Source organism: Pyrus communis, chromosome 1 (assembly GCF_963583255.1).
Source record: "Pyrus communis chromosome 1, drPyrComm1.1, whole genome shotgun sequence".
In the NCBI taxonomy this organism is placed as follows: domain Eukaryota; kingdom Viridiplantae; phylum Streptophyta; class Magnoliopsida; order Rosales; family Rosaceae; genus Pyrus; species Pyrus communis.
This window is the reverse complement of record NC_084803.1, coordinates 21,513,521-21,531,905: the sequence shown is the minus strand read 5'-3', so window position 1 is coordinate 21,531,905 and position 18,385 is coordinate 21,513,521. Positions and strand designations below refer to the sequence as shown.

Below are 18,385 nucleotides of genomic sequence, written 5' to 3'. Positions count from 1 at the left end.
CGCCCGACATTGTTATCTTGCGCGAGGAGACAACCAATGGATTCAGCGGCTGCCGAAATGTATAATTTAAGGGGTTTGTTGCGACAGGGTGGAACTAGCACGGGTGGGGTGGAAAGGGCCACCTTGATTTGCGTAAATGCAGTTTGATGCTCTTCGCGCCATTCAAATTTGTCGGTATCCTTAAGTTTTAGGAGCGTAGAGAATGCCTTCATCTTACCGGCCGAATTGGCGATGAAACGACGGAGGAAATTAATCTGTCCGAGTAACGACTGGAGCTGTTTCTTTGTCGTCGGAGGTGGAGCGCTAATGATGGCGCGGGCTTTATTTTCGTCGACCTCGATGCCGCGGTGGTGCACCAAAAATCCTAGGAAATTACCGGCCGAAACACCGAAAGCACACTTGGCCGGGTTCATTTTGAGGTTGTTCCGGCGCATGCGAAGGAACGCTCGCCGCAGATCGTCCAGGTGCGTTTGACGGCGTTTAGATTTTACGACCACATCATCGATATAAACTTCGACGATTGTACCGATTAAGTCGTGGAATATCATATTCATGGCTCGTTGGTATGTGGCGCCGGCATTCTTGAGGCCGAATGGCATGACTACCCATTCGTAAGTACCAAGTGCCCCAGGGCAACGGAAAGCCGTCTTGTGGACGTCGGCTTCGGCGATGAAAATTTGGTTGTAACCCGCATGGCCGTCCATAAAAGATAGCAGCTCATGATTAGCTGCGGCATCAATTAATAAATCTGAGATAGGCATTGTATATTCGTCCTTAGGAGTAGCCAGATTTAGATTACAGAAATCGATGCAAATGCGAAGTGCACCGTTTTTCTTCAAAACTGGGACGATATTGGCCAACCATTCGACGTACCGGGCGGTCCTAATAAACCCAGCCTTTAGAAGCCGAACTAATTCGTCTTTAATGCCGAGTTGTACTTCGGTCGAAAATCGGCGAGGGGGTTGTCGCAAAGGCTTACATCTTTCCTTGATGCGTAGCTCATGTTCCACAAGGTTTCGGTCGAGGCCTGGCATTTCATGATAGCTCCACGCGAAGCAATCTTTAAATTTGTGGAGTAACTTCCGAAGTTCGACTTTCATAGACGGTGGGAGTAACGCGCTAATAAACAATGTTCGAGGATCATCGGCTGTGCCTACGTTAACTTCTTCTAGCGGGTCCTTAACTTGAGGCCGATGGTCTTTGAGTTCGGCCGGCGCAGCCTGAACTTTATCGAAAGATAGAACGGGGCCGTTATCCGCTTCGGCCAGAAATTCGATTAAATTGATGCCAGAATGTGGTTGCTTGGTAATGGCGTACCAATGGGCCAGCAGACGTTCTATTGTAGATGAAACCGCGGCCTGACGCCGTTCTTGCGTGGTGTGCTCAATCATCGGCATTGATGACTAAATCTGCCAAGCCAAATCTCGCCGAATCCTGTTGGACAATCTCGGCGCCGACCTCAATCACTTTCTGTACTGAAATTCTCGTCGGCCGCCCATCCTCGTTAAGGTCTTGGAGGGTGATGTAGCCGACGTGATCATCGTAATAGCGAGCCTGAATCATGTTGGTTTCAAATGGTTGGTTATCGGCTGGGTGGACTACGACCGATTTGCCATCCCAAAAGATGAGGACTTGGTATAGTGATGAAGGAATGCAACTGGTCTGGTGGATCCAATCGCGGCCAAGTAATGCGTTATAGTCGGTCTTGGAATCAATTATAAAAAATGTCGTCATGTGTTGACGCCCGGCAATGCTCACTTCCAACGGGAGCACTCCTTTGGTCTGAGATTTGTCACCAACGAAGTTGCTCATAGTGATCCTTGACGGAATGAGTTCATTATCAGAACGGCGTAAAGCCTTCATGACGGATATTGGCATAATGTTAACTGTGGCTCCACAGTCGACAAACACCTTCGAAATGGGAAACCCTTCGATGTGAGCCGTGACATATAACGGCTTCAGGTGTTGGAGATTAACCAAGGGGGAGCGGGGAAATAGCTCGGCCAAAGCTGCCTTAAGATTGTCCCCGCTTCGATTTTCTTTGTCGTCGTCGTTTGCGACGAAGTCTACTTGTGTTGCTTCCTCGGCAACTACGTCCCCGTCCAAGAAATTCGACTGGTGGGTACCTGGCTGGAATTCAGCTGGTAGGACGTAGACCATACTGATCTCCATATGTTCGAGGACCGAGGGACCCATTGGATCGTGGTCGTCGTCTTCTGCAGAACATCCTCGATTAAACTTTTGAGTTCCTTGGTAAGAACCGGTATCTGAGACGTGGGAACCAAATCGAGTGCGGGTGGGCTACTTCCCTCGATGATGTTGACTGCCGAAGATTTACGTTGGTCCTTGGCTACACAAGCTCGTTCTTCATAGGCAATACGGGCGTTCCTCGTGTCTAGATATGTATCCAACCGTGCTATCCGTTGTTCCTCGTCGGTCGTGAGGCCGAAAAGCGATACAGCCGAGAAAACTTCGAAATGATAGCGTAAATGCTGGAGGTTTTCAAGCGAAAAGGGTAATTCGGCGGTGTCGATGTCTGTATAGGGATCGACCTCAAAACCAAGGACCCGAGCCTCCCGTATATGTTGGAACCTAGCTTTAATTGCTGGGTCGGTAGTTTTCTGGATAATTTGCTCGGCATCAGGGCAAGTTAAAGCTAAGTCGAGGGCTTCCTGACACGCCTTGGGTAATCCGTACAAGTCATTGGCGGAGTATTTCTTATGAAACTCTCGCATGTATTCCAGGGATTCATCGAGGAATGGAGGGTGTAAGTTGCGCCGTATTTTAATAAACGGCTCGCGCGGTGGTAACGAAGAAAGTCTCTTTTCGGCCTCTTGTCTAAAGTACTCTAGACGAGCTCTCGTTTCCCCAGGCCGGAGAAGGATCTTAATACGTTTCTCAGATTCCTCAATGGTGGTTTCGAAACCGGTAGCTGCTACTTTCTTCCCTTCGGCTAACTCGGTCATGATAGTCGGGGTTGGCCGTTCGCTAATGTCTTTCACGGCCTTCTTTGGTTGCCACTGGTTGGCCGGGCTGGCCTGCGCTTCTCGTCGCCGAGCCATGCAATCTATCCGTTGACGACGATGTTTTTGGGATTTGGACAGCGCCGTATATAAGCCAGTCGGAGAATTGTAACTGTACCAGCGTTGATCCGATGTCCTGGGTGGTTTGAAAGTTTTGCGATCGGCTGGTGAGCCCGAACTGTTGGTATTGCGTGAGTAATAATCCTCATTGTAGAAAGGTGCGTCGAAATCCAGACGCCGCCTGACCGAGGTCTGGTCTTTCGGCCGTACTTGTGGGCCGAGTCGATCAAAAACTTGACGTCGTGGACCGTTACCAAGTCCATTCGGTGATGTTACAGGGGCCGTGGGGGGGTGTTGAAGATGTCTTCTTCCCAGGTTCAACTAGTGTTTTACAATGATCACATAAAACTGTTGATTCATGAGTTCCATCGGGACTTGATCTCGTCATAGGATCATCGGCAGGTGGCCCTGATTGTTCCACAGGTGGTGCATTTGAAAACAAATCAAGCTTTAGTCTTGTTCGGCCATTCCGTTGATGGATATGCTGCACCGGGACGTATTCGGCCTTCCCTTTGTTTTTAGGGATATGAGCATCCACCATACCAATCGTTGTTGAAGGGAAGGGATTGACGTCGACCGCCATCTACTTTTCCGGAAATTTCAACTTTCCTTTCTCGATCCAACTTTGAATTGTGTCTCGGAACACAACACAATTATTGGTTGCATGCTTATTAGAATTATGATACTTGCAGTATATCTTTCCCTTTAATTCATCGGCCTTAGGGATAGTATGTCCCGGCCGAAGCTTGATGATTTTTGCTGCCAATAATTTATCGAAAATTGCATCAGCTTTGGTGATATCAAAAGTGTATACTTTCGATGACTTACTCATGTCCTCGGCGGCCAAACGGGTTTTGGTGTCTTTGGAATTTACTTGCGCCAAAGCCTTGCAAACATAGGGTTTGTCTATTATTATCTCGGCCGCATCCACACTAGCATACTGAGGGTCTTCACTTTCGGTCGATGCATAACTAACTGTGGGATTCTTATACAACGTCCCCCGGGATGGTGACTTTAATATCTTTTCTTCTCGGAGCGGATAATCATATTGTTCAACGTGTTGAGCAAGTTCGTACATATCTCGGATATTTGCCCCCAGGAATTTCTTTTTGTACCCCACGTCTAATCCGTTGAGGGCGATCCTGACGAATTCCACTTTGGGTAGTGGTACTCGGCACCAATTCCTGGCCGACTTAAACCTTGTTAGGTATTCCATTGGAGATTCGTCGGATGCTTGAGCCATCCTGGCCAGCGACGATACGGACATCTCCATCCCTGGCCGATAAAATTGTTCATGGAATTTTTCGACTAACTCTTCCCAACTCTGCACAGAGTTGGGTGGGAGATTAATGTACCAGGCGAAAGCTGAGCCTGTCAGTGAAAAATTAAACAGCCGTAACTTGTAGAAATCGCTATTGACGTCTCCACACTGCGCTGTGAACCGAGCCACATGTTCTAGTGAGGATAAAGATGATTCCCCGGCGAAGAGGCTGAAATCAGGGATCTTAAATCCTCGAGGGTATTCAAACCTTTCTACAAAAGCCGGGTATGGATGGATGAATTTTGGAAACTTTGGCCCTTTCTTCAGGGCCGAATCAATCATTCTCTGGACTTCGGTCATGTTTACGGAAGCGGCTTCTTCTCCCTGACTTGGTCCCTCGGATCTATTTTCTGGTTCACCTCTTCTTTCTAAGGTGATTGGTTGCGGCCGGGCAGACCCTCTCTCGGCTGGTATTGGCACATTCGTCGAAAGCTGCCGAGGTGGGCCGACCTGGCCATCTTCGAAGGCTTTACAAACCAATAGTTCAAGCATTCTGGTATGTGTATCGTTATTACTTCGTATTGCTTCTAGCAAATCATTCATCTTTTGACCAATCGACTGCTCGACCTGACGATATTTTTCATCCAGTCGTTTCCAAAGGAATGTCCTAGTTGGTGGATCAGAACCTTCCCCACCATCGTCGTCGCAATCTTCCACGATCCCTTCTACAAACATGCCCGCCGTTTGATTCGGGATCGCTGAGTTGTGAGGTTGTCTGCCGAGACAAATTTCATTTTCTCGCCGTGTCACACTTGTGGCCTCGGGTGGCGCAACAATGATCGGATTTTTTGTAGGGTGCAAATCCTGTCCAAGGCCTTGCACTGGTAAGTCAGTTGTTGACTTTCCCATGGTTGTTTTCTTCTTTGTAGACCGTGTTTCAACGGTCATGAACTCCGAAGGTTTAGCACAAAGGTCCCACTGGGCGTGCCAAAATGTTGACTCTAAAAATTACAAAAACCTACGTGGCGCGCAGGCCGAGTAACTAATAAGTTAACTATGTCCTTCGGTCGGATGCGGGGCGTGCCAACTCGTCGGTCGAGCTTGGCCGAGGAGTAAAATTTGCTGATGTCGCTTTGGGCGCGTCGTTGACTTCTCTATCTTGCGATTGCGACCGAGGAAGGAACGCTCTCGGTCTCTGGGTTCTACAGCCTGAAGACAAGGCTGCTAATTCTGCGGAGTTCACAAATCGTCGGAGCCCGATTCGGTCACTGTGATTATATTCGTAAGAGTATAAGCACGTCGAATCGAGACCAAACTATATGGGCACAAGTACTCAAACGTGATGTATGTCTTGATGGTGAACGTAGTTCGGCCGTCGGAATGCCGAACCCTGAAACTCACTTGCGAGTATCCAATCATAAAACCACTCGGCGTCCAGTACGCTGAGTAATGCAATTCGTAACACCTAACTATGTCGAGAAGGCTAGTAAGGTGACATCTGCCAACAAAGGTTCGAAAACCCTTCTCGACCGAGACTTAGATAGATAACCGGTCGACCTCGACGCAGTGCTGTTTATCCAAACTGAAGGTGCTTCTTGGTCGGCTGATTCTGCGGCAGCAGTGCTGTTTATCCAAACTGAAGATGCTCGCCGGGTGCTTCCACAGTGCTGTTTATCCAAACTGAAGGTGTGTCGGCAAGAAAAGAAAAGGAAAAATCTCAAGGTGTTTGAGAGGTTTTGCGCAAGGCAATTGTATGCTGATTTGAAGGGGTTTTTCTGTTGTATGATTTCTTGTATTTATAGTGCCCCATTCCTTGAAACCAATTCTGATTTGGATTGGGAGTCCTTGTCCCATTTCGCCTCCTACTCCTAGTGGGATTCTGAATTTTCCTTCTTTTCGGGACTCCATTCCTTGCCTGTCGAGAATCCTGGTCGCACCAGGACTTCCTCGACCTTTTCTATTCATCCGGACTACTTAGGATAGGATTTGGCCGACCCTGCCAGCTGGCCCGGGATTTATTATTCGGCCCATAGTATTTATCATTACCTTGGGCCGAGCACATCCTGCTGCTCGGCCCAACAATAATATTTTGGGCCCAAAAAGTAGGATATCATGTAAAAGGGGCTTTGCTGCAGACCTTCTATAATGTTAAATGGCATGTCATTATTAAAGGGGGTGCTTCGAAGTTTACACCGTCTAATTCACTTGTTTTATTAAAGTAAAATATCAGCACCTTGTTTGTTATACTTACATGTCCAAGAAGGTTAAGGTGGTGTTAAGGATGACTAAATCCCATCTTCTTCTTCCTACTCTAAAAGGATTCCTTAAGTGTAAAAGGATTTGATTCGGTTTGGTTTTCGAACCTTCAAACCGAAACCGAACCAATACAGTTCGGTTCAATTTAGTTTTCTTTTTTTTCCCTTATTTTTTTTTTTTTTTTTTTTACAGTTTTTCAGTTTTGGTTCGGTGTTTGGTCCGATTTTTTTCGGTTTTTAGTTTTTTGGACCCACCCTTACTAGGAGCAACATACGTGCCTATGGAGGAGCTAACACCTGATCAAGGTGTCTCTACAGTTGTTGATGGACGATTTTGGGCGATGGAAAGGCAAGAAACTCAGCTGCCTAGGAGCGAGTCAGGTTTGGGACATTAGTGGGGTTTTTTGTTCAGCAAGCTCTCATCCTTCGACCGAATCGTCTTCTAGACTGTAGCAGGTGGAGGTGGAACTAGCGCGCTAAAGAGAATAAGATGGAGGTAACACTCCAAAGAGAAGAAGCGGGGCCCGATTGGGAGAAAAAGATGCTTGCGAGCAAGAAATTACTACGCGTGACTGAGAATCAGTGTGCCTCTACATTGCTGGGATAGCCCAATCCTTGTCTGTTTCTAGCATTCGCATTCTTGAATCCCTGAGCGACCTTTAGGCGCCATTCCCCTAGCCACCTCAGCACCCACGTACCCAAGTTGCTTAGGTTTATTAGTTTAGTTTTTGTAACATAATTGTACGAAGAATTTTATTTTGAATGTAATTAAATAAATTTAAAAATTGTCATTGATTTTAGCATTTTAAGTTACTATAATTAGAACTAAATAGTTATTTCCTATTAATATTGTTTCGAAAACGATTTTTTTTAAAACAAATGAACAAAATTAGCCTGATGAATAATTTCGTTGAGCAAACTTTATATATTTTTTATTTTGGTTTTAAACATATGCCCGACGACATGTTTGTCGAGCAAACTTTATATTGAGGTAATTAGACGCGAAGGATACTTCTCAATTTTATAAATGATTGGAATGAATGAGTATTCTTCTTGAATAATTCCTCTCCGATCGTCACTTAGTACTACAATCTAGTGATGTTCCTCTTTACTTGTAAATGAGAGGTCTTAGGTTTGATTTTCACCAAAGGTGAATTTGAACCACATTATTGCTAGCCCATTGTGAAACTTAGCATACTCTCTTACCCCTTTAGTGTAAATAATGTTGTTTGTTAATTAAAATAAATAAAAAATTCTTCTCCTACCTCCAAGTTGGCCATAATTTTCATTACTGCATTTTAAGTTTTACCTTAAAACTACTGACTTATCCATTTCAATACAATCATCTATACCAAACGAGGCCTTATGTTTTTCTAAGTTCAATATACACGTTTCCCACTTTGATGGTGTGTTAACGTTAGAGTTACGGTATTAACAAAAACTTTAGAGTTATGGCTTCAATGCTAAGGCATTTAGCTCACACATTAGGACTGTCATGAGTGTGGGATAGAGTTATAATTCCTTAATTATTGGACATAATTTGGTCATATTAGCTAATCTAATATCTATATATCCCACCTTAATGTCTTATCTTCCCATTCATCTTTGAATGAATTTTTCAATTACATATTTGTCCATTTTTAAAATGGCTACTTACCCTCTTTTGTGTTATTTTTTTTAAAGAAAGGTTTGGGCATGATAACTCTCACACTCTGTTTTGACAATTTATCTACCTTAAACCCTAACTCATCTTCCCATCTCTTTTCATTCGTAGAAAGCAAAAAGAATGAACTTAGAAGATGACGTTTTTATTGAAGATGTAGAAGGTGATGTTTTATGGACGAAGTAGAATCTTATGTTTTCACTGAAGAGGTAGAAGATTAATTTTATGTGTTAGTCATTTGAATTTGTCGAAACCGTATAATTGAATTTATCGCTATCGAACTTTTCATTTAAATTTGCATAGCTCTGTGGTTTTTCATTTGAATTCGCATACCTCTCTGGCTATGATTTAATATTTAACTGGGAATTTATGTAAATCGATTCCCATTTTTTTTTTTAAAATGGGAATTAGGTGTGAGGCTCACTCCACACTTCAACGATCCGAACAATCTATTTTGTAAGTCTCGATTCATAGATCATCCTTACAAAAATTCAATTCAATCCGAAACCATTTTCTTATTTAATTATCAGGATAAAATTACATTGTTTCTTATATAACAAGTATTCGTTAATTTCTTTAAACCTAATTGGATGTCTTAAACATTTTCGATTTGGCTAATATTTTGCAAGGATGATCTATGCTTCATATCGTTAAAGTTCAATGTAGTGTGGACCCCACAACTAATCCCCATTTTTATAAAAATTTGGGGATCACTTCGATTTCCTCTGTGCGTGTATATATATTGAGGGTTATTTTAGGAATAATAGTGGGTAGGAAATAACATTTCAATTTTTTAACTTTTTATGGTGGGTGAGATTATAAAATGGGTGGGGAAATAAGATAATGGACTAGGTCTAGCAGCTCTATATATAAAGTGAACATTCAAAAATTACATTTGAATAATTCACCACATTTTAAATTTGAAGAATTTAAAATTTAAAATATAGAAAAGAAAAAAAAAACTCTCACATTTGTGGGTGGTTTCATATTTTTGCTTAATTTTTTTTTATAATAAAATATAAATTAGTTATTTAAATAAAAATATATATAAAAAAGGCCAATTCTAACGGTTTGTGCGGCAACGTGCTAGTATATATAAAGGGAGCACCCTAAAATGGTAAAACATTTAAAATACCATAAATTGCCCCTCAAGAGTTTTAAATTTACAATTGAATTAAAAGGAGTTAAAATAATTCAACAAATAACAAAACTCCATGTTAGTGGGTGGTTTATGTTTAACTTCTAATTTATTTTCAAAAATATCTTTAATAATATATATATATATATATATAGAAAAAACTTAAAAATTTTAATTTATTTTGTAAAAAAATATTTTAAAAAAATAAAACTTTAATTTAACGTACAAAGGCCAATTGTCACACGACTACGTGACAAGAGGGTAGTGAATAACAAAACTAGATAAATAGTATTTTTGTAATTCTCAATCCTCATGTATATGTATTCCTCTACGTGAATATTGGCTGATTTATCATATATACACGGTTGACAAAAAAACAAATTAATCAGTAAGCATAACAGGTGTCCCTTCATCCGTTCTATATAATCGAATCAAATCAAGTTGTTCGAAGTCACACCTCCACTAGCTATAACCTATATCTACCAATAAGCGACTTATGATTTATATACAGAGGACCATTTCATTTTCGTTATGTAGTCTCTGTCGTGCACGGTTCTTTCGCACCAGGTCAAATTTTGGCTTGTTATTGGCCAAGTGGGTCACTGAAGGAGCAGTCAAGCATGGAGTGTGCCAAATTTCCTCGTCAAGGAGTCACATTTTATGAACAAGTTTTTGTAATTATTTGCAAGCTGCAGGAATCCAAAGCATCCAAATCAACAGTAATCCCAGCGGCCCAGCCGAGTCATGCATGCAGTTTTCTCCTTATTGCGGACTCTTCCAGCCAATCTTTGAGAGTGAGAGTTGCTTGCTTTGTTTTATTCCTTCAGTGTTTTTTATTGCGTGGCTAGATAGTACGCGTATATTCGCTGTTTTAAATTTTAATTTCTCTGACCTTTGAAATCGGACTATTGCATGTTCGCTTTGTTGGCATAAGCCATTTGGTCTAGTGATATACTAAATTTAAAAATCATGAACAACATTTGTTTTTTCTTAGTTAGATGAAATACTAAATTTAAACATCATGAACAAGGATAGTTTGAATAACTAAAAACAATGTTGAATGAGTTGACATCAGCTATTATAATATGTAATTTCGACATAAGAGAAGCTAATTTCATGACATGCTTTGAATTCACTGGGGCATCCAACAGAATCGAATCAAACTTTGGAGCATTGACTTATGCTTGCATTTGTTTCAGCTTTTTGATAAAATCATATTTTATATTAAAGGCTGAAGAATTTACGCTAAGTCACCCAATTGACAAGTCATAATAATGTGTTGTGAAACTTGTTATTCTTGAAAATTGAACTAAAACCTAACTTGTAAGTTAAAACAAAAAAGAAACCACTAGACCATAGTTGTAGTGACATGATGCAGGCTTAACGTTGATGGTACCATCTCCTGAGTAGTCTTTCCCCATAGACAAAAAAAAAAAAAAAAGAGTTTAAAAGAAAAACTTTGGACTAATGAGAATATGTTTGACTAATAATTTAAGACACTCTGGATTGCCGACAAGAGGACACTATTACATGGGAGCAGGACAAGTAAACCCTGAAATATATTCATAGGCCCAGACCCACAAAGACCAATACTGGACACACAAACACTGGACCCAGTTCATTTGAGCTCCATTCTTTCCATTTCCTGCACCTCAGGTGGTATGTTGAGGACAGTTCCAAACTTGAAAGACGTTAAAGTGTGATGGCAAGATTAAATTTCTTTTATATCCACCCATTTAATTTTCTGTACAAAGTAAAACCAGTGGAATCGAAACATCAAATTTGTTTAATGAGTAGATTCCAGGAGCCTCAAGCGGCAAACTATCTTGAAACCTACAGCACAAAAGCATGGTTGATGCTGCAGAGATAAGTACAAAGGTATGGTTGATGCTGCAGAGTCTAAGTTTGGGTTGGATCAGCTTCTTCTGGACCTTGTTCGGATAGGAGACAGCATCATTTTCTAAATCTTCATCCTTAGACTTACTCTCAATGGCAGCACGCATGTCTTTGTCTCCAAGGGAACAAACTCAGCAGTTGCAGGATCTTGAAAAGGTGCGTCTTTCGTAGGCACATGATATCAATATCAATCAAAATAATGGTCATTTGTACCTTCAACAATCTTAACAATTTGCATAGCACCAACACAAATCCATTTCACCCATAGTTCAAATTTATAATTCAGATAACCCTAATTGAAACAATTCTTCGTTAATTAACAATAACTCTAAACCGGATAATAATCATGAAAAAAATTTCATAAAACATAGCTCTATAAAATTCAAACCTGCGTTGCTGAAGTATGAATCAAAAGACTTGTTCCAAATGGTTAATAGGTCGAATAGTTAATAGGTTTTGGTGCAAAACTTAAAAATTATCACATATACTTAATTTTTTTTTTTTTTTTTTTTTTTTTTTTTTTTACATTCACAATCAATTTCAACATGTTAAATAAACCTTATACTTATTTGAGACTTCTGAGAAGCCTATTCATTTGTAAGGCGCTGCTTTTGGTATGTCCCCATTGATGAAAATCATCGTGGAAACATTGTTGTCCAGAACAATTTTTCCTAAGTGTTTAAAGATGAAAAATCATATTAGCATTTTTGCAATAGAACATGAATACTGGGAACTAGTAAAGACAGACTAAAGCCTAAAGTGACGATGTCGAATCGACTGCTTCGTTGAAGCAGCTCGCCCAGCCGCCCGTCCTATGGCAAAGTCTTACAAATTATCTCAAGTAGGCAAGGCTCTTGAGGCATCAAAGCCAAGACTAAAGCCTAAAGTGATGATGTGGGATCAATTGCTTTGTCGAAGCAGCTTGCCCAGCCACCCGTCTTATGGCAAAGTTTTGCAAATCGCCCCAAGCAAGCAAGGCTCTTGAAGCCCTCAAGCCAAAACTAAAACCTAAAGTGGTTGCGTGGGATCGATTGCTTCATCGAAGCAGCTCGCCCACCCACCCGTCCTACGGTAAAGTTTTGCAAAAACATAGCGAAATTGCAAGAATTAAGTAAAGCAAAGAAACTAGTTTATTAAATTTCTAGCAAATTGATAAACTAGCTCAAATGCCAACAAAGTTCAAACAAAGCAGAGCAAAAGGAAAGAAACAAGAAAATTCCTAAGTCTGAGCAGGAAGACTACTCATTGACAACCTGCACGATCATTGGATCCTCGATTGTCATGCCTTCAGCAACCACATCGCTCTCAGTAGCCAAAGCTTCCATCATTTCATCCTTAGTCACCTCTACCTGGACAGTCTCGCCCTCAATTGCTCCACCAAAGGTAGCCTCAATGAGAGTTAGGCAGATTCACTGGAAAAATGGAGTGAGTCCCGAATTCTTTCTTGGAAAATTCATAATTCAACGGCCTACCCTAGAAATAGTCTACATAGCCAAGCTTGTAGAAATCAGTCTGACAAGAAGCAAGTGCAACTTCGTGACTGACCCTCTCATTTTTTCAGCTGCTCATTCTCTTTAACAAGACCAGTGTGACAATCCTACAACTTATCTAATTCATGATTCAGGTTCTCGCTAGCAGACAACGTACCTTGCAATTCCACTTCCTTGGATTCAAGCTTATTGGCAACATCCTTGAGACAAGACACTTCATTATTGTGGAGCCAAAAATAATCGAGAAAAATATGGAGGCGACACGTGGATTATAGGGTGAAAAGGACAAAATTACCCTCGATGAATACTGAAACTCCTACGCGCGAGCAATGGACAATCATAATTCAATCAAGGTCAAAAATGCCAAAATAGATAATTATTCAAAACCTATTTTATCCATCCTCATTAAATCCTCTCCACAAGGTAACCCCTAAATCATTCCTTTCAAATTATGTTAATTAGCTAATTAATTGATTTATTACTCAATTAATTTATTAATTAGCTAATAAATTGTGAATCACACCCAAAAAACCACATAAGTGGCCGGTCCCTATCTCTCCCAAAGCGGCCGACCACATCCCTATAAATATCACCCCATTTTCTCCAAAAACCCAAGTTGAATCCTCTTGCTAAATTCTCTAAATTCTCCAAACACTTTTTTCTCAAAATTCTAACTTTGGCATCGGAGGTTCTTTGGCCAAAGCCCCCCCCCCTAAATTCATCGTGGGCGCGTAAGGCTCTTGTTATTTGTTTTATAGGTGCAATTTTGTCCAAGAACAAGAAGGAGGAAATTTGCATCCACAATTAGGCGAGAAGATAAATTCTCGTCCTTGGCATAACATGCAAACCAAAGCTCCGAGTCGACACACTCAAAGTCCTGAACCATTGGTGCAAACCAATCAACTTCCTTTTTTGCAGCTTCCAACATCGCCCCAATCGCATTAAGCTTAGCTTTCAAACTGCCAACTTCTTGGTGAATGTTTTCCAACTGAACAAAAGTGGGGGTAGAGACATCATACCCTTTCAAAATAGCGAGTTCATATTTGAGTTTTTCAATCTTTTCAGCAGCTGAGCTAAGTTGAGCCATCAACACCACCTTGACCTCCTTGGCAACTTTAGTAGCATCCAGATCAACCGCATGGACTCAACTACCAAGATCAAAATACTCTGCATAGTAGTAAGCAGGGAAGACATTCTTGAATAGGCAGGATGCTCCGTAAAATAGTTTGAGCGAAATACCTTCACAACATTATTAACAAACTTGGCGTATACATTAACGTCCTCAAACAAGTCAACTTTCAGCAGTGCACAAATCTCGGGAAATTCCTCATAAACAGATTTGGTGGACTTTTCATAACTATCCACATGAGTAGACTTCTCCTTCTCAACAAACGAATCAGTTATATATGTAGGATAAACAGGCCCTAGTGCCATCTTAGCAGCATAATCCACATTTCCACTCTTCATAGTGGCGAGTTTCTCAGAAGCCAAACCAGACTTGGCTCCAAATGGTCGTTTCGATACAAACCTAGACATTAGGGGCACCATAGAACCCTTACGTTGAGCAATCCTCTCGGCAATGGACGTGGCCACCTTCAGAGCAACAAACTTTGCAAGGTTAGACTCAACAGTGTTTTTCTCCCCTTTGGGATAAGTCAGATCAATGAAAAGCTTTTTAGTAGCAAATAGGCCCTCACAAGCAGCAGAAAAAGTCTTCGGCTTTTTCTCAATCGACGACTCTCAAGGAGGTGACGAAGATCTCTTCTTTACACTTTCATTGGCAGCAAGCTCCACGGCGGCGATCGGACGAGCAAACGCTTCCTCCTTGATCTGCTTAATCTCTTCCCTTAGAGGCATTTCACATTTCTCCAGATGAAGAGGACTGAACATCCAACACCGCTCATAGTACTCAGGAGGAATACCCAAGGTAATGTGCACTTTCTTCATATCCGACAAAGTTCTTGGAGTTGAGCCAAATTTTGAATCTAGACAAAGTAAGAAGGATGATCAATAAATTAAAGTCAAGGGCAGCTCAACAAAAATTCCAAGCAGACCAAGAATGAAGCAATTTACTTACCATTGATAATTTCAATCAGAATGCGTAGCTCAGGTGAGGAGTTGAACTCTGACTCCTCGCTAACCTCTAAGGTATCTCTCACCTACTCGTGATCACCTTTGTAGGAAGCATTAAACAACCTCTAGTGAGACTTCAGTTGCCCCACACTTTCCTTATGGCCAATCTTGAAAAAGTACCATAACTCATTAATGGTCAAGCCTAGATCAAAGAACTTGTTTAAGTTTGCGAACACCACCATTATGCAAGCATTTGGGGAACATTGAGCAGGCCCGCACTTCATGTAACATATCACCTCTTGGAAAAGCACGACGTGGGAAAAGTGAATCCCCACACAAAGTAGTATGGATGGAATTTGATAGCTCTATTCCAAGCCTTGGCAACTTCACTACATGGTTTATGGCTACTATCATCCTTCACCCACTTGACGCGAACCCCTTATGGAATGGCATGTTTGTATGTCTCGATGAAAGCCCAAAACAATTCATCGCAATTGATCTTGACATAAGCAGCCTTGAAGTAACCTACTTTGCCGAAGGAACCACCTTGACGATACAAGGGCAGAGGATATTCGTCACTCATGCTATTAGAGGAAGAAATCTAAAAAATTCTGAAGTATGAAAATAAATATTTACAAGGCAGCTTGGGAAAAAGAAAACAAAAAGAATATATATGAAGAATCGCAGAAGCGCAGCATCCGCACGCCAAACCCCAACCAATTCTCAGCAGCCCAAAAGGTTAGCTTTTCCTCCATCACGGGCCAAATAATAGGAGCCCAGCAACATGCCAGGCCCTATGACATGGTCCATTTTTTCTCTTTCTCGTGCTTAGCCAAGCCCAAGGTTCTCTCGACCTAGTTTGTTAGAGGGGAGCGAGTGCCCATAGCCTCTCTCCCTCTCCTTAACCTCCAACGAGCCCAAGCCCAGCTCAGCGCCCCCGTGCATTCGGCCCATACACCGAGTCGTCACCTGGCCCATGCTAACGCACGTTGAGCCCTAGCTCGCACCACCAGCACCTCAGAGAAACTAACTTAGGCATTGAAGATCCATTAGCCTAACCCCACATTCCCTCCAAAACCCACCTCGTGGGCGCTTGAGGTTTAGGTCTTTGATCAAAGGTCTTGATTGTTTTGTACGTACATTTCATCAAGATTGAAGACGACGGAAATTTGCTACCACACACGTGTCCTTTAATGAGTATGAAAGATAAATTCACGAAGGTAAGAGACATAAGCGAATCCATCATGGACTTGGTTGGTCCCAGAAGTTCGAAGAAACGCGTGTGAGGATTTTTGAGGATCACCCAACGGTCTTGGTAGGTGGTGGAAGAAAGAAGACCACCATGGCTGTGCATGTTGTGCAACACAAGCTTTAAACCAATAACAAATATATATATATATATATATATATATATTTTAGGCGAAGAGGAACACATAGAAGATTATCATGGCCTTGTTGTTCTTAGACCTTTGTTCCAACGAAGAAAAACTTTCTCTCTCCATTTCTAAAGTGACTAACTCCCCATTTTTCTTTTTCTTTTTTAATTGTTGTCTAATCATGTTATGCCACCTAACATTTAATTAATAAATTAATGGTGTATTACTAAACAAATACTTTTTATACAATATCTTTGACACCGATATTTTTTTTTTAATTCACTATAAATTTATACGATATCTGAACAATATTTCGTAAAGTGCTACGAACATGTAATCACTTGAACTTTCATCTCATAACATCAAATTCACTAAAATGTTAAAGCAAATTTTTTGATATTTTGATATGTTATATGTTAAACAATAAACCTAAAATAATAAATTTAAATTCTCAACACAAGTATAGCTTTTATTTTTATTTTTTTATGTGTAAACATATACTATTTATATGATATAATAAATTAAATTAAATTTTCCTATTCTGCTTAGATCCGTCTAGGTGGATAGGTGCTAGGCCACAATCTGCCGCTCGACTAGCACCTAACGTACCTTGATTAGGACTACCCGATGTTAGAATCTTGGATCTCACCACTGGTTGAAGGTCAATGTAATTCCTCTAAAATCTTACTCTTAGTCCTTACTCTTTCCACTAGACTTGCACTGAAGCCATCTCCAACCGAAATGACTAGACATGGCCTCCCCATGGAGAATTATAGGCTTGCAAAATAAAATCTTTAAACAAACACTATCAAGTCATACTCATATACTATCTTCAACCGAAAAGGCTAAACATAGTCCTCTCAATAATTTATTAGTTTTAAGTTTGTACCTTAAATTTGTTGGTTAATTTAATTAAACTACTGTTGAACGTTTTCAAATCTAGCCGTTGAATTTTAATTAATTATTGCAATTGGGGTGGCTACATTTGGCTAGCCTGATACCCTATTGGCCAAATAATGACTTGATAAATTCCATAAAATTATAGATCAGCCATCGATTGGGAATTAATTTTTAGGCTAAGGTCATTTTTTGGCTTTTGATTTTTTAGCTCTCTTTATTAGACATAGGGCTGGTTCAGTATGGGATACCGAACCGAAAACCATGTCCCGATTCCCAAACCAAAGTTTTCGAGAATAAAAAATTTCATGACCGATCCCAAACCAAATTTTCGGAAATTCCAAATTTCGGAAATCCCGAAATAGTTTATGGATTTCGGGACAAATCGAGAATCCCAAAATAGTGACCAATGCATAAATTGCCTTAAGATCTGCTAAACTAAAGTAACAAAACGACAAAGCTATACAGATTACAAACCAGATACAAAGCTATACCTTATGCCAAATCCTTCGTCTTTTTCAATTAGACGCAATAACTATATAAAACCTGAATTGGTAGCAAATGATGCAATAACTTCCAGACTAAATATTATGAAAATAACTTACCAACAAGAAAAGCTCTTTAGCCCCATTAAAAAGAAAAATAACAGGTCGACGAGGAATCCATCCAGAATCCACCCTTAGCTTGCTATTTCTAGCATTGATGCTGCAAAAGAATAGAAAAATAAAGAAAATGACGAACTTGCAAGAAATGGTTAAAATGCCCCAACTTTCAAAAATTGAAAACCTCCAAATCCAAAACCCTAGAATTCAAATGCCCAACTTAAAAACGAATTGAAGTCGCAAACAGACTTCACCACATCAAGATTACCAGATGAAGACAAGAATATTACCTTAATGAAGAGAGAAGTAGAAGGAAGTAGAGGTGGCTGTATTGATTATCAAAGGTAGAGGAAGTTGTCAAATACAAAAGGAAAATGGAAGACTGGAGTTTATATGTAGTATGAAGGTAAAGGGGAGAGAGTGAAAGAGTGGAGGGAGAGAGAGATTTGTGGATCTGACCAGAAAGGAGTACATGAGTAGGGAGGGAAGGAAGTGAAGGTGAGGTGAGGTCAAAGAGTTTGGCAGAGAAGTTAGTGAAGGTGAGGTTAGGTTTCATTTTGAATAAATGGCTGATATTAATTCTCAACCAATCCAACGGTTTATAATATCTAAAACTATATATATTTTAATTTTGATTCGGTTTGGGAATAT

At 40.7% G+C, this 18,385-nt stretch overlaps 1 long non-coding RNA gene across 1 annotated transcript; it reads right to left on the bottom strand.

Moving 5' to 3' along the window:
• Window positions 1–10,913: 10,913 nt before the first annotated feature.
• LOC137734823 (uncharacterized) lies at window positions 10,914–18,251 on the bottom strand. The gene is made up of 3 exons (XR_011068584.1): window positions 18,025–18,251; window positions 17,738–17,837; window positions 10,914–11,458 (listed from the first exon to the last, which is right to left on the bottom strand). It is a non-coding gene; the product is annotated as an uncharacterized lncRNA (long non-coding RNA).
• Between the last annotated feature and the right edge of the window lie 134 nt (window positions 18,252–18,385).